We start from the raw sequence: 21,967 nt of genomic DNA on the forward strand, positions 1-21,967 counted from the left end.
AAAAAAAAGGTGACATTTTACCTGTACACTTTTTGGTTGAAGTATGTTCATCGCTTATACTTTTTTGCCACAGAGACACTAAGAGTAACCCAGAGCTGAGCCCGAGCGTGTTGTATACGCAGTGCCCAGCTGTCCATCTCTTTTAACTGCAAACAGTGTCACCACGAATCCAAGGGTGTGCTTTAAATCATTTACGTCTGGATTGATTTTGTTTTTTTTCCTTCGATATTTTCCAAAAGATTTGTTGAATTATGATTTTATACGAACTTGAACATGACCAAATGACCACTGAACGCGGTTACCTACGTAGCCGCAGTTTTGAAGCGAGAGAAGCAGATTTTTAAGTTGAGACTGAAATGTTCCCATTTGGATCGTAAATGTGAATGGACCTATTTAGGATGCAGCCCATTTCCTGCTCAATGCATCGGAGTGTATTACAGTGAAATCTTTAATGAGGTCAATGTCAAATAATATTCATTTGCCTTGAGATGTTCTTAACATGTTAATAACAACTGCTCTTTGTTTATTTGTTTAGTTTTGTTTTTTTTGCTTTGTGTTATTATTATTATTATTATTATTATTATTATTATTATTAAAATGTTAACATAATACCGTCACTGATTTGGTTTGAAATGATTTTTACTTAATTTAATCATGTGCATGTTCAGCAGTCCGTGTTTTGAATAATTCTTTGTTATGTTCAAATTAAAAAAAGAAAAAGAAAAAAAAAAGAAAAAAAAAGAAAAGTAATTCCATTTGCCTTTCCTGCTCATAGATGAAAAACCCTTGAATGAGCCTTGTTACAAACAAATACTTAGTTTGTCTGCAGTTAAACAGAGGAGAGGTGAAACTCACCTTTCATTGCGATTTAAAGAGAAGTACTTTGTACGTAGCACTAGTGTTTTCGACATCTCACGCTTCCAGAAGACGAAGACTGTGTTGAAGTAAAGACAAGTTCAGTTCTTTTTGAGCTGTTGTTTTTAGTGTTGTGAAGAGTTGGCCAGTCAGTCTCAGCAGACCCCACTGCAGTAACGTACTGTAATACTGTATTGCTCTGATAATACAGCAGTTCCCAAGAGTCATTCCCCCTAATAACTCTCCTTCGCACAACGTTTATTTGTATGGACTTACTGTCATGTTCTGCGAATAGATTTTCATTACCTGTTGTAATGTCAATAAAGAATGGCTGGAAACTAATTGTGTTCAGACAACTACTTTTTTTTTTTTTTAATTTGTTTTTTAACTTCATTTGACTTCATATCATATTGTGGTTTACTTAATTCAGTTGTTTATGTAAGCTTGTTGTTCGATGGTTGTAGTCAAAATTACCATAAGAAATATCATTTTTAGTTCTTTTTTTAAATCAAATGTCCTTTTGCGTACAAGTCAACGTGCTTTATCCTCACATTGAACTCTGATAACTTCTGCGGAACATTTTTGAAGGAAAAAAAAAATTAAGCTGTGTTTAGCCTCCATATTGTCAGCCCGCAGTAAGAGTAGAGTTATTTAGAAGCCTTTAAGATCCATTTAAATGAATTACACGAGTCACCGAACAGCCAATTAATTTGGGGCATTTTGCTTTGCATCTTCATATTTGTCTTTGTCATGCATGAATAAATGAATCCATATATACATAATTTGCATAGCAGCTCTTAACTGTATGTCTTGTAGTTGTTGTGGACATTCTAATTACCGTTGAAGCAAGTCTGCAGGGGGACCAGTCTACTACCAGTCAGTGGCTGTTGGCTTGGTCGTGTGTAGAGAGATGCAGTGCACTGTAAGCATAATTGTTTCATGTGTTATTTTCTAAAATTTCCATTCAAATCTTTCAGTACAGCCTCGCGTGTTTTATCACGGGAAATAACAAGACGTGGGCTTTAATGTCACTTCTGTCTGTTGACATTAAAACTTACTAAGCCACTGAGGTCAGCGGCGTACTTAGTCCTGAAACTTAAAAATTCCAATAACGGCTTTGTACAACCGATGGTCGCTGAATCAATAACTCGTCAGAAAAGGAATTATTCTGTTAAGAGGCAAAGAACTGAATTCAATCATCTGTGCTTGATAGCAAAGAAATGGAAATCAATCCTGATTTACCTCATGCAGCTTGACCTCATGCTAAACCTCTGCTTACTGAGTCGACATGTCCATATTCTGTGTCATTGTAATAACACTTACTTTAACATTGATCTGTTGTCCGTCAACACTGATCAGAGGAATGTAAAAAAAAAGAAAAGTTTAGCCTCTTCTACAATCAATTACATATTTTTTTTAAATTAATTTTTGTAAATACAGTAGCCAGTTTAACACTGCAAAAAAAGCCTCGCATCTAAGTGTCTGAGCACCAGGCACAAACAAAAACAAAAACAAGAACGCCACACAGTGATGTCATAAACCATCACTGGAAAGGCTTATTTCACACTGTGTGTTTGTTTGACTTTGATTTGGCCACACTGGAGAGATATAGAAGATTATTCCCTTTGTGATTCTGATTTGAACTGAAATTTATTAGACATATTTGTTCAAACTGTAAACTCAACACTACTTTTGCTGGACTGCTGCACATGGTGCGAATATGATGTGTTTTGTATCAATAGACCCGTAAATGATGTGCACCAGGAATAAAGGCCAAATGATTTATTGAGGGCAAAACTGATCGTTTACAACTTGTCCATGTACTAATGCTTCTCAAAACCTGTATTCCAAAACTTACAATGCTAATATAATAATTACAAAACAATGAAACAGCATTGTTTTCGCCTTCGAGGGTGCTTCAGGCGCTGAAGTCCCATAGTGAGTATGTAAAGTACAACAGACACAGAGGAAAATGTACGGTTCTACCACAGAACCTTTGTATGGACCGCAGTCACATGAAGCTCCGTGACAGACACATGGCGGGAAGAAAGTTACTCACACTAAAGTAGGACAGGTCATTAAAAATTAACGTAGAGGTGAATTATATAAAATATTCATTCAAAATACAAAAAGAAAGGATAGTTAAACGAATTACATAAAATAGAGAAAAAGCACACACCCGGGCGACTTGATTTTCGTGTCGTCTTTTCAGAGAGCTGTTGGTCCTTTACGGAGGATCGGAAAGCAGTACGCCAAAACAACTGCTTTTGCTTTAAGGAAGCAAGAATTACAGTTGATTTTTTTTTTTGGCGCTCTGTTTCTTTCCGTATAAAATAAATCATGTTTAAATCTGTACTTCCCTCTAGCAAACGCAATCTGGCATGTGCCCACACATGTCCCTTACATTCTCCTCACTCGTTCGGCCTGCCAGGCAGGAAAAAAAAAGGCAAGTTTGTGTAGGTTTGAATGTATCTCTATTTGTGTATGTTTGTGTTGGTTAGAGGGAGACAAAAAGGTTTACTACCATACATGTGTTCAAGTTTGACTGACATGCTGACTTCAGGGAGAACCTACCGGAAGCGGTAAGTCTGCTGTGGTATTTATTGTCTCTGCGCTGTACAGTGCTGTCTAAGAACTGACCTCAATTAATATAAACTCAGATAACAACAGCATGTAAACAGCACAGCGTTATCAATCTTAAGTAATATGCATAACTGCAAAAGTTATTTTTGAAACTGACCCTTTTAAGACTACCTTTTGTGTGACAAATTGCTTTTCTTTTATTTTTCATACCATTGGGAAAAGAAGTATGTGGAGGTGAAAACAAGTTTAGATTGAGTTCAGTGAGAGAGGGATATCGACAATTTCAGATGTAAAGGTTAATTGTGGTGCCACTTCACCAACCTTTCAAACCTGTTTTTAATTAAAGACTATACACTGAGGTGTCTGGGCCTAGACTTTCTTAATTAGGCTGATGCGGACAGAGCACACCAGATTGGATTAGTAGTCTCAAATGATCTGTGTGGTGTCTTATTTGGTGTAAATTATGTACTGAATATTTTCAGCACTTAAACATTTACCACGCATGCACTGAATGTTCCTGAGAGGAAGCCTCATTCTCTCTATATCTGAATCTCAGTCAAGGTCTGACATACCTTTGTGTATATTATATTATGTAGAATTTTCCTTCAACATATAAACACACACACACAAAAAAAATCCATGTTAGTCAGTTCAGACGCACCGTATACCATAAAAGCCCAAGACAATAAAATATGTTTTTTAATCTCTCCACACTCTAGCTCATGCCCTGTATTGACACATCTTACTCAACTCAAGTATTAAACTCTTGACAGGTACCATAAAAGTCTAAGAAAGTAAAAAAAAAAAAAAAAAAAAACTGTATTGACACATCTTAGTCAATTCATCAAGTATTAAACTCTTGACAGGTTGAACCGAGTATGCGAAGAAAGCATTGGAGCGAAAATGCGAGTGGTTTGGGGCCTTGAGGAACGGACTGAAAAACCAGAAGCCTGGATTGTAAAAGTTCACACGAGCTAACAGCTGTCGATATGTTCTGCACAGAACATCAGGATTCATCCACCTGCAGCCGAGACTGTAGTGGAAGAGCCAACTCCTAGCCCTGTTTCGCTCGTTCCCAAAAGTCGGGGGTTCTCATCCACTCCTCGCAAAGCAGTAACTGGACAAGACTCCGCCCATGACTGACAAAACGAATACAATGAATAAGATGAGAGCTGTAGAAGCCAATAGAGATTAGACATCTAGTACACAGAGGTCAAAGAGGTATACTGCCCGGACGTGCGGTGTGACCACGCTTCATATCTCTCTATTAAAGAATTGTATGGTTGAGAGACATAGATGATATTAGATGATGAGTGCTGAAAAAAGGAGGGGACCTTAAGCAAAGGCAAGGGAAAAAAAAGAGCCTGTCAAATGAATGCTTTCTGAGGGGTTGAGGGAGGTTCCCTCTATGGTTGATATGTCATGAGGAATGAGTTTTTTGCTGCATAAGCTTGAAATTTTCCTCTCTTCACCTCACTGGATGCAGCGTGATTCCTCTGTAGATATGGCGACCACTCGGAGGTAAATATTTCATGTCGCAAGGATTATTTTTAGAAAGCTGCTGACAGGAAATATGACACATCTCAGCACAGACTCCAAAACGACAATTTTTACTTTGACTGATAACAGACGATCATAAGAACGGACGCACGATTGATATTTCCATTTAACAACACCATATTATCGTAATAGTAAACATTATGTACCTTGGGCTTTGCATAATTTATCAGTTTAAGAGTGAAATACAGCCTACAACAAGCTTTTGATTGGATGAATGCTGTGGGGAAGACATTAGCCTACTTGTGGAAAATTCCACGTAGAGATTTGTCTGGTCCTCCAGACAGGAAAAATGACGTCAGTATGTTCGCACCGTTGACGGTCATGTTAAATTCTATATGTTAAAAAAATGAACTCAGATTTCAATTCCCGCTAGTTCTCAGAATCAGCAATAGACGCCATGTATCTGCCACATTGCTTAGAAAATTAGCTGAGTATTAGCTGAGTGGAAGACTCATCATTTTGTCCCTCTGCCCTTTACTCACTGATAAATGGTTAAGTTAATTTATCGCTGCAGTCATACAAATGTTTCTCAAACGCTTGTAAAAAGTGCTGAAACTGTTACACCAGTACTAAACTGAAAACAAGCCAGATAAAAACATTGTCAGACTGCAGATTAGAATATCCAAGAGGTATTCCAAATAGGTCATTCAGTAACAGGCAAGGTGTGGAATCCGAATGAGAGGTATTTGGACAGTCATGAGAGTACCTGTCACAACCTGCACCGCCATTTTGGACTTTTAGTTTGCTATGTCTTTGTGCTCTTGCTGTGTCTGCCTCCGCCCCTCACCTGTTCCTGTTTGTCTAATTATTAAGCTTGTTAATTTCTACCAATCCTGTGTTGCCCTGTTTAGTTCTCCCTCTATTTAAGTCCTAGTGTTTTCCTTGTCCATTGTCTATCGTTGTTTGTGTATTTTGCGCACTGTCATGCTGCACCTTTTTGTTATCGGCTTTTGTTATTAGTTTGCACTGTATTTTGGTCTTCATTTTAAGTAAAGCCTTCCGTTTTTGTCACCGTCAACCATCGTGTCTTTGCACTTGGGTCCTGCACCACACCACCAGCGTGTCAGAACGATAGACCACTCCAAGGACCCAGCAAGACACTTCTGTTTCCTGGGTAGAGACGGCTCCAGCTCCTGACCTGGGTGCGGCAGGGCTCCCTCTCTTGGTAGGTTCTCCAGCCCCTAACCTGGGGGGGGGAATTTTTGGGGGGGGGGGGCTCCCAGCCCTAGACCCAGGCACCACATGGACTGTGGTGCTGGGCCCAACCATCTCTAGGGCTGTGTCCGCTCCTGGGTCTCCTGTCTCTGCCACCCTGAATCCCCCTCTTCAAGCAGTGACTCCGAAGGCTCCATGGAGGGTGCGCTGCCCAGCGCGAGGAATGCGCTGCCCGGCGCACCAAGGAGGGTGCGCTGCCCAGCGCGAGGAATGCGCTGCCCGGCGCACCACGGAGGGTGCGCTGCCCAGCGCGAGGAATGCGCTGCCCGGCGCACCATGGAGGATGCGCTGTCCTGCCCTGTTCCCGAGGCCGCTTTCCCGGCCCAGGTCAGCTCCCATACTGACGCCCTGTCCTGGTCAGCTCCCATGCTGACGCCCTGTCCTGGTCAGCTCCCATGCTGACGCCCTGTCCAGGTCAGCTCCCATGCTGACGCCCTGTCCAGGTCAGCTCCCATGCTGACGCCCTGTCCAGGTCAGCTCCCATGCTGACGCCCTGTCCAGGTCAGCTCCCATGCTGACGCCCTGTCCAGGTCAGCTCCCATGCTGACGCCCTGTCCTGGTCAGCTCCCATGCTGACGCCGGTTTGGAAAGCCCGCTCCGGTGTCTGATCCAGCCAACCTCTCACCTGCTCCGCTGCAGAGGGGACCCATCAGCAGCACCTTCGGTCTTCCCTCTTTGCGCCCCCCCACCCACCCGGTCTGTTCTGGACTTTCCTTTTGGGCCGTCTGGGAGCCGCCCCTTAAGGGGGGGGCTCTGTCACAACCTGCATCGCCATTTTGGACTTTTAGTTTGATATGTCTTTGGGTCCTGCACCACACCACCAGCGTGACAGTACCAATCCCCATGTCCATTACAAAAACAGATTTGTTTGGTTTTGTAATGCGCCTGCTGCGTCCTCCACGTTCAGGGACCCAGAGAAACAAAGGTATGCTACATCCACAGGTTTGACCTCCTGGCTGCATGGTTTTTACAAGAATTATAATATAGAGATTATATCGAGTCTATGCAGACTCAAAATGACTGAGCTACTGACACAGATGTAGCCTACAAAGTATTTATTTATTTTTTGCAAGACTTTAGACTTTTTACAAGACTTTTTTACAAGACTTTTTACTTACTTTTGATACCTATTGTGACATGAACAAGTGTCTCAATGGGCTAAGTATAATGAATTGATGAAACTACACAATGGTTTTATTTTCACATGCACAGATACATAGGACTGTACATAGACCGGTTACTGTTCTGAATCACTTGGGAGAAAAACTGAACTATTTGAGACGCTGTAAGTATGAAATCCTGAATTCTGGGTACAATTAAACCCTTAATACCTATGTGTATATATAGATCTAGAGATATATATATATATATATATATATATATATATATATATATATACACACACACACATGTAGACAGATAGATATATCAATATAGATATAAATACAGATATATATCCATCAGCTATTCCCTTCAGTCTCTGGGAAACCCGAATTGTAGTTGGTTTTACAGTGGGATTAAGAAAACCACTTGTAAGTTGTTTGCATACTGTCGGCAAAATTATGCACATTTTTTATGAACTTCAACGGGGTTTGGTACTTTTCCACATGAATGTGACGCAACCGTGTTCCATTTTAAACATGGGAGATGCAAAGTTGCTCTCGCCCTTCCCTGGTCAAGCCGGAGACACGGGGTGCTTGGAAATGGAGACTTGAGTCCCAGAGTTTAAAAATTTAGCACTTTTCCTCTTTACAGCTGTCTATAAATAGAATTTTTTTCTAAGCAGACGGAAAGTCGGTGAACAACATAGGACATCTGTACGAGAGGCCCATCTGCATCAGTGTCTCTGTGCTCCCATTAAAGTATTAAAATACACGAGGTTACATTATTCTATTTCCTTCAATATAAGATACACTACACTGTGGTTGCTTACAGTTTTCTGCAGCCAAACCCCCTCTATGAGGTTTAAATAAGCATCTTTGCCAGGCTAAATGTCTTAAAGAAAGAAAGAAAAGAACAGAAAAAGAAAACGAATCTTCGAGAGTGTCCTATTCATTTCTGTGAATCATAATTCAGTTGTTTGCACTGAACTGTCACAAGTCTAGACAGATAATCACTGCTCACTTATCATTCTCTCATTTAACTCAGTCTTCAGACTTTAGACAAACATAAAGGTTTAGCATTTAAAGCACTTTCACAGAGTAGCCTCATATGCTATGCACATCACATATTAATTTTTCTATTTACATTTCACCAGAATACAAGCAAACACTGAAACATTACAACACTGCATGGGTAACAAATGCTTAGATATACATTCTTTCTTTCTTTCTTTTTTTCCTTTTCTTTTCTTTTTTGTAAATCAGCTGCTCTTCCTTCCTACGTAAGCAGGATATGGTTGATACACGAACCGTAAGGCCAAATTTTGACTAAGTCCCTTTTCATAGCTGAGCCATTTTTGCCAGCCACCAGACAATATCCTCCATCTTTATCTATGCGATCCCACAGTGGCTGTACGAGGTGCTATGAAGGTTATATTGATTCTCTCCATTTGAGTGTCTGTGAAATGAAATGTGTTTTCAGCTTCTTTTTTTTTTTTTTTTTTTTGAGGCTCTTGAGCTCCTTGTGCCCTGTGCGTCTCTGTAGCTTTAGGCTCAGCTGCTGTGGGAGGTTTTGGCAGGGAAAATGTGGGAGCTTCCTAATTGAGAATGAAAGTCTTCAGCTTTAAATGCAGTCCTGGGCAGCCATTTATCTGGACCGTAAAAAGGGAAAAAGTCAATTATTTTTTTGTCTTGAAACCTCTTTCCTTTTTGTGCGGCGTGAACCACTGTGGTTTGGGCATGAGGTGACAGAATGAAAAGCCCCAACCCTGAATTATTTGATATGCAGACGCGTTCCTCGGTAGAAGATAACTATTAGTATTGAGACTTTTCATTCGCAGCCGGAAGAACAATTAGAGGGCATAAACGTTTGAGCTGTTAAATTAAGCTTCTTTGCTTAAATGTCATGGTGACAGATTGAATGTTAGCCAGTATGTGTTTTATGTCTATGGTTCAAAGCTCAAACGTCCCCTTTTTTTATGAGTTCAGCTGAAGACATAAAAAACATTTGTCATGTTTCTGTGGTTCATGCCCTATATATGACCCAACAGCTTGCTTTATGAATCATTGTGCCTAGGGTTCTGACAAAGCTGTTCCGTAATCGTATTTAATTTTCATCTCCACATGTATTGGAAAACCATTTCGCTGACAGATGAACAACATGAAGATTGCGCTTCATAGAGGACACATACTTTTTTGTGTCCATGCAAAAGGTATGCATGAGCGGAGGTGGCGGATTAGAATTTTAGAATTTTGTAACGTTGAACTAATCCTCTTTACTTTTTTGATGGAGGGGGTTTTTTAGATTGTAAGCAATCATGTAGTTGCTTAGCTTTTGGCCTCAGAATTCTCAGAATCGCGTGAACGGATGTCAGCTTTCCGTAAATGAAATGCTACCGGCGTTCTGGCTGGTGTCCTTAAAGACCACTTTGTAGCACTGTTTAAACCCCCCCCCCCCCCAATTCTCAAGCTTCCCCATTTGGCTTGCTTTGGACTTCGCCATGCTTTTTCTTTCTCTATCCCGTGTTTCTGTACTTCTGCAGTTTCCCCATAGATGTATTTACTGTCCTGTCAAGCCTCTACCGCACTGTAAATGAACCGCAAACTGCGGCATTATGTCGGATGTAATTTCAAACCTGTGATCATCGTCCTCTAAGTGGGGACCGAGATAATCTGTTTGTTTTGAGGATTTACCCGACAATTGAGCTCTGTTGCACGAACAGCCCAAACACTCAGGTGAGACTTTCACTGTGGAGATGGACGGGCAGTTGACGTAAAATCCTGACACATCACCGGTCTTCCGTCTGACTGGTAAACCGTGACGTTTATACCATAACGACAACTGTTTTATGGTTCTCCTGGGAAGATTCATTTATCTCAGTGTTCAGTTTCCCTGTTGCAGGAGTACCCCTGCTTACTACTCTCTGCATGAGCTCCTCATCTCATTCAATTCATTATCTGCCCCATGCTTGTAAACCTCTACCTTATGATATAGTCAAGCAGGGCTTATACGGCTAGTTTCAGTCTATTAAATTCACTACCGGGAGTCTCTGCAGTTTCCCAAACCTTCAGACTTTGCCAGATTGGATTTATTTCAGAGTGGTGGTCAGTAGTTCCAGAGGTCTGTTTAGATGGGGTTTTTTTTTTTTTTTTGGTTAGGATGAAAAGCTTTTGAAAACACTAGTGTAACACAGCACACTTAAACACACTCACACTGATATGGTTATAATGCTAATATTTCAAAAAAGAGATGCGGATTCTGAGAGGAGAGAGCGACGTGACCGCGGATTAGCAGACATTCTGTGCTCTATCCTTCTGTTGTTTGAAAATGAATGCCCCATGGGCAATAAATGAATGAAGAACAGACAGTGCTACTCTGTTGCAATATTTGAAGAGAACAGTGAAGCAAACATCTGATCTTTCTGCTGATTGGATATTGGAGGAGTGAAAGGGGGGCGGGGGGGGGGGGTGTTAAGGCTTTTGGAATAAAAGCCTTAAAACACCCATGCTGAACTTGGCAACAAAAGTACAGGGAAAGATATATTAAGCTTTTAAAAACTTATCATAGCAGTTCAGTTCCATGGATATTTGGTGACCATTTTTCTTATTTGTATTGATTTTTTTTCCCCCCATCTTAACAGGTACACACAGTATGAGGGATGATCATTGCATGCTGTACTTTTGATAACACATTTTTTTTTTAAATAAACTACGATCGTAATGAAAAACTGGTTATGTCTCTTGTCTGTGTGGAGATGTGTCCCCATGCATCTAGCTTTTGTTTGTGCAGGTATTTATGAAGTCCATCCATTGGATACTTTTGTTTGGTTTGACAATGCGGCAAGTGGCGGACTGAATGAACACTAAACCTGTCTGCAGTGGCAGACAGCAGTGCTGGGAGATTAAATTCCAGCTCAGTGATGCCACCAGCACATATCTAGCTTCATCCATTATCCATTGTTTACCTCAGGCTTAAGAAAGGTTGACATGCCTGCTCCAGACATGATAATGAAAGAGATACAGAGATCAGAGCTGTAGATGAGGTGGCAGAGCGTCATTGTCTTTGAATGAAGATTATTTTGATTTGGACCAGATCTGGACCAAACTGACAACAGTAACCCCTTGAACAGAGAAAGTCAAAAAATGGTATGTAAAAAGTCACTGATACAGATGTATGCAACAGATATATGAAAGAGATAAGCCAACGACTTGACACCGCAGCTGGATAATGATGTCTGAAGCAGTCTCGCGATGACGTAGGGCTTCAGACTTCAGGCAGGCGATAAGTGAAATGGTGTTGAGTGCCAGACAGATGGAGAGAAAAGCATAGGTAATTGGAGTGAAAAAGACCGGGCGGGATTTTACACAGACAGGATAAACCTCACTGGCACGCATATAAAGGACATGTCAGAGACAAATCAGTGCCCAGCCATCTGAGGTGCATCTCAGATTACTAAACTGTACACAGTCATAGAGTCTGATACATAATGTACCTCCCAACTCAATGACATATTCAAACAGGATTAGACTTCATTCTTAACACAGCTGTGCTCATACTGGAAATTCCGCAGTTTGGTTATCACTGGAGCTTCATTGATGTTGTGAAAAGGTCAAACTAGGCAGAGCAAGAATGTTTCAGAAGGGGAAATTAAAAAGGTGTTATACACTAAAGAGGTTACAGATCATTAAAATGCTCTGAATTACATTGAATTCTCCTGCGCTGTATACACTCCAGTGGTGGTATGTGTGTCTGTATGTGTGCTGATTCAAATGTTCAAATTTCTTTAACATCGGTCCAGTTCCTGAATAAAATACAAAATTTCCTTAGCAAAATATGTGAAATTTTGAAAAAAAAGAAAAAAGAAAAAAAAAATAACATTGTAATTAGAAGCTGAAAAACTAAAATGAAAAAAAAACAAACAAAGAAATTCATCCAGGTTATAAACAAGTCCTGTAGCAAAAATAACATAAGAATTAGATGAATTTTTAATTGAGAGCTGTGCACTATAAGGGTTGACACACAAGAGGCATACGTACGATACATAGCCATAAACCACAGAGTTGCGTGACTCTAAATTTCATCAGCTTACAACAAGCGCAAACAAATTCAATCGGCGTTCCATTTCGTGATTTTACTTTTTCAGTCCGGCGGCAGAAATGGGTTAAAGACATCTTGAGAGACGTCTCATAGATGGCATTACTCATGTTCTCCTTAAATGGGAATGATTTTGAAGTCCATTGACCTGTTTTAAAAATTTGCACTCCTCAGTTTTTCATGTAAGGTCCATGAACAACTCAAGCATTCTATAAGCAGTTGTCACAAACAATCAAGTAATTGGTCCTGTGTGCTCCCCACTGCACAATGTCTTATGGTTAAATTAGCTTCATACTTACAGAGGCGTTTAAGGCTAGCAGATGGAGTCTGAAACTCATAAAAATTACATGACTTTTGAAGGTATAACTGTAAATACTGCATTTGTTTTCTTCAACTTTCAAGTGTTAGTCCTCTAAAAATAAAATGACATGAAAGATTTGAAGTATGTTTTCCTCACAGACAATGGAATGTAGTCTACGAAGATCAGGTTTTCATTATCCGTTTTTTTTTTTGTAGGGTTAACTGAGATGCAGTGACACTTTGAGAAGTTGTCCAAGGTTGTTATCCAACTTTATATTTTCAGTTTCTTTCTTTTTTTTCAGTTTCTATTTTTTTTTTTTTTTTCAATCTCTGTGCAGCACATTTGAAAAAACATCAAACACATCCAACAGCGGCCTCCTCAGCAATGCTTCGCTCTCACAGACTTTACATGTAGCATGTCAGCATTCTGCTGGTAACTACACATCATGCTCCCAGCGTTTCTATTAAGACACGGCCTCTGCCATTATCAAAGATTAAAAATGCATGAGAAATTGTTGAACTATTTACATTTGTCAATAGGGACAGGTTATGAAAGAGCTCCCGTCGTCAATACGAACTACCCCACGGGACAGAAGATCACTGAAGAATCAGAGACAACCCAAAAAAACTAGGCTATAATAAGTCTCTAATCATTCAGGGATTCTGTCGCAGTGGGCACAGGAATGCGTCCATTCCACTCCCACCAACTGTGAACCGATACCCTGTGCTGGTGCATAAAAACGACTGAAAAGAAATATAGATGAGAATAAAAGAGAGTGGCCATTAACAGAAGGCAATCTATCTGATAATAGAAATCATTACGAAGGCATCATGAATAAATAATGTGTCCTCTTGTCTTCCCTCTCTCTCTCTCAGTCTTTCCTGTTCTCTCACTTCTTTTCCATCCTCTGTGTATCCCCTACAGAGCAGGAGTCCTCTACTTCTCTAGCATGTCCCTGAATTTAGCAGTGGGGGGGAGGAGGGGGGGCTGGGTGGGCAAGAGACACTTAATTGAAATCTAATCAAGTCGATGAGGCACGTGGAGACAGCCCCTAGTCTGCTGATGGGAAAAACTTCTTGGGGTGAGGAAGGAATAGGAGATTTAGTGATTTTTTTTCCCCCCTTTTTCATTTAGAAATAATCAGATTTCCGCTTTCCTCGCTCTGCCAATACACAATAATAGGGGAGAGAACGATCCATTAGGACTCAAGCGCAGAAAAAAAAAAAAAAAAACCCAGTCTCATTGACGTGCGCTGACTCACACCTACACCAAAGAAAGACCATTGAGAGAGCAATTGTGTTTACTTAAAACAGTGAAACAAGTCCATTTCGATGCAGGTGAAATGGAGAGCATACATCTAATGTCCAACATCCATTACACGCTGAAAGGTCCATACTAAACAGACAACACAGCAGAAGATACAGGTACGTGTTGTTGTTCATTACGGTTCTACTAACAGAATGGAATGCATTACACATGTATTACAAGTGGAATGAGAGTAGATTACAATAAATGAAGTGTGTATGTTATTTTTGTTCATCACTTACTTCACATTTAAACTCTATCTGGTCTGTTTATCTTTGCTAATCATATCTTATGTTCATTTTTTCTGAGTAGATTTGTGCAACAGTTTTCCTTGGTCTTGCATCAACAGTAGATATGATACTGTCAAAGACTCTTAGCTACTGCTACTCGGGTTTGTTTACCAAACATACTGAACCCCCCCCCCCATCCCATCTTTTTGTAAGCCAAGTACTCCATGACCAAAAGAGAATTTTTACACCAAAAATCTATAACAATCTAGTTACAAACCAGAAGAGCAGAACCCTTTGCACCAAAATTTGTAGCTGGCAGTTATAACCCTTTGCCTTTTTTTATTGCATTCTCAATCTGTGTTATACTGTAGGGGTTTTTTTTTTCCAGTGTAGCCTTTGTAATAGTGTGGATGTTCTCTCCTGTCATTACAAGTAGTCATTTTAGGAAAACATACATCCCCTGAGGCAGAGGTTTCATGCCTCTTAATGTTGTCCTGGAGAGTCCTCCATCAAAAGAAGAATACTATGCCGTTTTAAAGGCCAGATTTGTGTCAGAATCACATTTGAAGTATTTAAATGTATTTTCCTTCCCTCATCGTATTTCTATGGCCTTCTCCACTTATCTTCTGACCTTCTTTACCGAGAACACAAATGGTCTTAGTCTTACTGTAATAATGACAAGCTATAGCCACAGCTACCAAGAAATGTTCTGAGGACATCAAGCAGATTCTGACAAAACTAGCGCAGAGAAAGAGTCATTAAAACAATTTATCAAAATGCTATACGCAGAATGGTCTTGGAGAGTTCTATCACTTAAAAGTAAAAGGTTCTGGAACTTTATCAAATTCTAACCTTCTAGGCACCTCATAACTCTACAAAAAAAAAAAGAAAAAAAAAAAAACTTAAGACCTTCTGGGAACTTCAAAGACGCTGGACATACTGTAGTTCTGTTCTCAGGACACTGATATATAATGTACTCAATGTTCTGGTATCTTTCCCAAGGTCTGTAAATGCCTCTAAAACTCTCATTTTTACTCTGGCTGTCTTATGTCTGTTTGTCCTTTCACATCACGTGTGTGTCTGAGATGGGTTATTGAAACTAAGTCATACTCATCATCACATTTTTAGCGTACAGAGTCTAGGCTTTTTTTCTTTTTTTTTCAGTTCCTCTTCACAAAAAGACTTCATTTCTTTCCAAGATTTCAGACTGTGAGAGAGAGATGTTATTGCTCAATATCCAGCATGAAGGGAAATCTCATTCCCTTCATTGAGCGGCGCTATAATTAAATTTGGGTTCACTTTTTTGGATGTTGGAACCAAGGAATTGTTTTAATTAAGGAGGCCGTCTGTGTAAAGATGATATCTTCTTGTGTGAAAGAAGACCGTGACAGGTGAACCCGCTTCTTGACTGGTGTGGCTAATGGAGACTGCTGACCTTTCTGATGAAGTGGCTCTCCGGGGAGTTAGGAATTAGACATGCCCATGGATGTGTCTCCTGGCACCGTCTCCCAGGAAATTCCAAGCTTCATGCTCCGGCAGTTCATTCATACTGCACGTCACTGCTCTTTTACTGCAGCAGCGCTATGCCAACGACCTGTTCTCAACAGTGCTCTCTCACACATAAGGGTTTTATGACAGGCCTGTTGTTACATCTAATAGCCGCAGTGTTTTTCTGTCTCTCATAAAATAATGGGTATCTTTTTTTTTTAGCGTTAAGTCTGACAAATTCAGTGACTGTGAAACCGTGTTTAAATACGTCAGAAACTGACAGTCGTTTGATGTTGAGGGAAAAAATCTGTCGTCGTAAGAAAGCTTGGTCATCTCAGGCTTGGTGCATAGAAACACCGTATTTCTGTCGGTTCTCCGCAGTTCCCATAGGGTTGAATACAGTAGCGAAGAAAGGTGCCCTAAATTGTTAATTAGGTGCTGACTATTTAAGGCTTACAAATCAGTTCTGCCGGAGAGCTCCTACCACAGCAGGGGGGGCCACGCTAGCTATTTGTTATGTAAACAATAGTTCTTTTTTTGGAAGATCCATCCTATAGTATGCTAATGAAGATGTTTGAGATGAGAGAAAGAAAAAAAATCTAACAAATTACTTCTGACTTAAATTCAAATATGAGAGGAGGAGCAGTTTCCCATATGAAGATAAATGAAGACAAATGGCTTTTTTTTTTTTTTCTTTTTAACTTTGCCGTAAATATACAAGCGAATGCTAAGTCACATTTTTGGTGACTGCAGTAAAGCTTGATTTTTAACTGTGATTAATATGTTCAGTCAGTGTTGAAAGGCTAGCTGAGAGACACCTGTCTCTCTTTGAAAGACAAGAAGATACAGAATGTCTTAATCTCCCCTAGTGCTGCTCATAAAGTTAAAATACACTGACAATCTTACTTTGTTTCACTCACTGTTATTTATTTTTCCTTCTTTTCTTTTCATTTTGGAAATACACCAACGGTTTTTTTTTTTAGACGCTTCAACACAACTTTATTTGCTGGCTGAACTTAGCAGACCTTTCAAAGCTGTGAAGTTTTGTTCCATACACCCTGATTTTTAGTCCTCTAACTGAGATAGACACGGAAAACAATCATATTTTTTATACAGCTAAGGCAGTGTATCATGAAAGCCGGGAATACAACTTCACAGTTGCTGTATAAATGGGACCAGTGTTTTGCTGGTGGTCCTCCCAAAGGATGACTAGATTTGGGTGGTTGTGCTTTGAATTTTAAGAGTGCTGTCAAATGCAATTTCAAGCACACTTCCCATTCCATATTCAGGGCTTTTAACTCATGACTTTGTGGCTGAATTTTACCCTTTTTATGTTGGTGCTTTCATAGTTCATTTATTATGACTTACATAAGCTGCGGTCTTAGCTTTATTGTTGCACGTACACAGTCTCAAAAGCTGGTTTGATTTGATAAAATGTACATATGGAAATTGACCTCAAACTTTTATACAAGGTTGCAGTTGAAAAGTTTATGTATGTTGTTGTAAAGCATGCAGAAGAGTATTGCCAACATAATAATTATTGTCCAGGCAATGCCATTTTGCTTGTCCTATAGCAAGAAATAATAATAATAATAAGAAGAAGAAATAAACATTAATAATTCAATTTTGTTATACTGTGTTTAATTAAATCTAGTTTGCGTCTTTTTAAAATGTTTCTTAAGATAACAATGTCTGGGTTGTATTAGATTTTTACATGATGAAATGCACCATGCAATATAACATTGATGCTTTGACTTCATTATAATGATAACTGGTGTATTAGAATGGTTTGTGTCTGTTTGGTATACTGCACTAAGCAGATCTGGACATGATTTATGACTTACCAGAATTCTGTGGCTCCCAGAATGGAGCTGAACTTTTGGGACCAGGTGTTGGCACATTTAAGCGCCCTGGCATGCATTTCCTCTGGTAAATGACTGCCATGCCAATGTGGTGTGACTTAATGGTCAGTGGTCCATAAGAGTCTGTGAATGGCATCTCAATGCTCATTTGCTGATGAATTCCAGTCTTGAGGCTTGCAAGGGAAGTGGTAGGAGCCACCAAAGGGCTTTTTACACCTCTCTCTAAATCATTCATAGAAAGATACCGATAAATTAAACATGAAACTAACACTGGGTCTTGCCACAAGCTAAAATTCAGGGCACTATTGTTGGCAACTATTCATCTCTCAATCTCTCACAATACAGAATATTAGTTAGTTTGCTGTTAACTGTATATTTGTGTGAATATGTTTCACATATTTTGTGTGTGTGTGTGTGTGTGTGTATATGTGTGTTTGTTAGTTAGAGACTGTAAGTTAGACTGTGAGTTTGTGTATTCGTCACAGGACCCACAATAACAATCCCAAGAGAATGAAGAGAAACACAGCAAGACACACCAAAAACAGATGATGCGATCTCCCCCAAAACAGGTCAACAGGGCTCGCTAATTCACAGCAACATTCACCTCAAAACTCTGCCTTTTTGGAGAGTAGGGGTTTAAACAGGCTTCAGATCTCCTCTTTCATCAACCTGTTATTTTTTTTTTCTTGTCCATTCTTGGTTTTTTTTCCGTTTTTTTGTTCTGCTCTCCTTTTTCCGTTCCTCCAATACTTTTCCATCGTTTTGCTTTGTCTCAGCACTTGATCTCTTCAAAAAAAAAAAATGGCTGTGAATTATTGATAGATTCATACAGACTGAAAGGCAGCTGATGAAATGCTTTCTCTTCTGCTCCGTACTTTTATGAAAGGCCTCAGTTCATTCTTTGTTTCATTCAACAAATGGAAACAGCGCTATCGAGATGTCACCAATTAGAATGTTGCAGTGCTACTTGTAATCAAAATACCGCTTTACATAATCTTTCTTCAGTACGGAAGACCAGCTTACTTTTTTTTTTTTTGTTCGTTTTCATTTGCCTTCGTTACGCTGTAATTATGAAACAATGATTTGACATTTTAAATCCAGTCGACATCTGTGGACTTTATACTAGTGGTTTCTCCTTATGTACACTCATGCAGTGAAGTTGTTCAGTCAAGGAAAGCAGAAATCAATTGATTTGTCATTTTCAGACTGCTGCTCTTCCTTCAGCAGTTCTTGTTTATCCTCCCCTGGATTGAATCATGATATTCCATAGGTGATCCATACTTTCTCCATGCGCAAAACTTACGGTTGTTTTTCCTGGAGCAAAATGTTGGATTTTCACAGAAGTGATAGCATTTCTGCTAAGAAATCACAATGTCTTCAGATTCAGACACAGGCTCTGTGACAGTGTGGTATGTTACGCAGTTTTAATTCTGGCTTGAGATGTATTATTTATTTGTTTATTTATATCATTTTATTCTTATACCGTTGGCACAGTAACCTTAACCATTTACCAGATGCCGTTATGCAGGCCAGCAGCAAAGAAAGGTATGCATTTATACTGGTATGAATGTCAATGTAAAAAAAAAAAAAAAAAAAAAAGTGAAATTTGAAAACTAATCAGTTCTAGATTGGGGAGGGGGTTGATGTTTGTATTTCATTGTCTCTCTCATACACAGAGGATAGTATGGAATGGATGTGTGTGATGTCTCGCGCTCACTTTAAATTGGTATTTTAATATTGACAGCAAAACTGCACATGAGTAATTGACGTATGGTGCCTCTCAACAGGCCGCTTTGGGACTCTAATAACTTTGGACCATCTTTCTCTCCATCGCCACAAAAGCCTGTACAGTAGTCCACAGCGGTTCTAAATGACAAATGAATGAGTGTCAGACTGCTGAATTCAGCTTTTGTTGGCATGAATTATTCAGTGCCGGGAGTAAAGCACATCTTGTGAATGTATACCTTCGCCAAATGTTTCCCCAAGCAAATGATCGTCTTAAACCTCCTCTCACGTTTCAGCTTGTTGTCTCTACGAAGGATTATCATTTCGTGTAATCAAAGGAATTTTAGGCGGGTCGGTTTTTCGAGCAACTTCAAGCTAAGTGTTTATTTTCGGTTTACAAGCTGCCTTCCAAAAGTGACACCACTGTTTGATACACGTAGGGGCTCTGGTAGTATTCCACAAACACACACACACACACACACACACACACACACAGACACAAAATGTGTCTACCATCTTTTAAAAGATGTATGTTTTAGACAAACTCCACATAGAACTTGACCCTTATCTCTGCACCATGACTGGAATAATTCCATTCTGTATAAAAAGATAACAGTTTTCTTTTTGACCCATTGTAGGACATAATGCATTTCTGTGAGACAGGAAACCTTAAATTGTATGTGTATGTATAAGAGACAGAGAGTGGTGTGTAGGAGAGAGAGAGAGAGAGAGAGAGAGAGAGAGAGCGTGAGCGAACAAGGGAGAGGGTGGGGGGGTTGAGCAAGCAAATGAGAGAGAGAGAGAGAGAGAGAGAGAAAGAGAGAGAGGGAGAGAGGGAGAGCGAGCGCGGAGCAGAGCTTGCGATGGAGAGAGTGGAGAGAGGTTGGGGCTAAAGCATTGCGTTCTCTTCTTCACCAACCCCGTACACGATATGCTAAGACTGCTGCAGAGGGGCTTCATCTTACCTGTTCGTTTTTCACTTCTTCTTTCCCTCTCATCATTCCGCTTCTTTGTCACACCGGACCCTTCATCTACTTCCTCTTCAGCCCTGATGGGAGGTAACTATGATCTTTATTGAGATATAAATAGAGCATTACTCATAAAAAAAAAAAAAAAAGAAAAAAAAATCCGTAAGATTGTTTGAGTACAGAGCATGCTGCTAACAGACATAAGTTCATTACTGATTGATATGACTCTATACCTACCCTTCTCAGTTTGCCAGATTCGATTTTGAAATGGTTTCTAGATTTTAAAAGGTAGAGAGAGCATGTGTGTCGAAAATTCCTTTTATGAAATACAGGCAAGCTTTTTTTTTAGTTTTTCCTTTCAAATGACCGAGGAGTGCTTTGTGCCTCATAACAACAACCTGTGCATTGAAAAGAAAGAAAGAAAAGAAAAAAGTAGCACTAGAGAAATACAATGTGAATGCTGTATATGACTGTATGTAAATTTAATCAAGTTGCGACTGTGGTATTTTGAACGTTTCTTTCTTTTTTTTTTTACTGCCGGATCTCTTTCGTATTTGTCGTGATCTGTTCGGCGATGCAGGAAGTGTGGAATAATGTGCTATTGATTTTTGATTGGGAGAGCATGTTGTGAATGCACTGTAATGAAACAGGGCTGGGTCACCTGTACTCAGTTTAGACTGTAGATGACTTGTCTGTCGTTGTTGTGTGCTACAGCAATGTAGAAATGGGGTTTACACACATTATGTCAGGCTTTCTTGTGGTCAGATAATTTGCTTATGGAGCAATTAGGAATCATCACAAACTTGGAAATATGATTGATTACATGGTCTGTTATGTTCTCTTTTTACGGGAAAGTCCATTTTGTCATAAATACTGAACAGCCTCAGTGATGTTTTAATATGTATATTGATAACATATAATATCTCTGTGTTATGGTGTTTATGACCTATACATTCTATTCAGGGAATGGTAAACTTGAACGTCAGACTTGAGCCCATTTTTGAAACTGCTTTTCTGAGTTTTGAATTATTGGTAATTAACACCCCCCTGGAGAATTTAAACTTGCTGTTGTGTGATGTGTATGGTAATCACGCTTTGGAGTTCATTTTCTAAGACAGACTGTGACGCACGCTGTCTGGACTCTTTGAGAATGGCTCACGTAGCCTTCAGAAGTCAGAACTGTATGGTATCTAAGTTTTTTTTTTTTTGTGTGTGTGTGTGTGTTGTCTTGACAGGCTTATAAAGAAACTACCATATAAGAAAAGAGACGCCCATGATCCAAAGATCTTCATTCACAAGCCCTATCAACCAAGAAAGATACTGAGTAGACACTTATGGCTGAGTGAAGAGTGGGAGAGAGACATAGAGAGAGTGAGAGAAAGAGACACTTGTACAATCAAAGCTGGAGAGCCATACAAAGCTGGAGAGAGGCTGAAACCGATTGAGGGAATTTTGTCTATCTTGCAACTTCAGAGGCCATCATCACAATTTAATAAGAATTTGAAACGCCACGGTGCTGCAACATACCAGTCTTCTGTAAGCAAAGCCAGCGAGCAATGACCAGGGGCGTTAACCATTTGTTGTCTGGAATGCCTTTATGAACCTTACGAAGAAACAGCATTCCATCGTTAAACAGGACAGCTGTTATTTGTGAATCTTACAAATTTGTGTAAATTTACA

Source organism: Chanos chanos, chromosome 9, assembly GCF_902362185.1.
Source record: "Chanos chanos chromosome 9, fChaCha1.1, whole genome shotgun sequence".
NCBI lineage: Eukaryota > Metazoa > Chordata > Actinopteri > Gonorynchiformes > Chanidae > Chanos > Chanos chanos.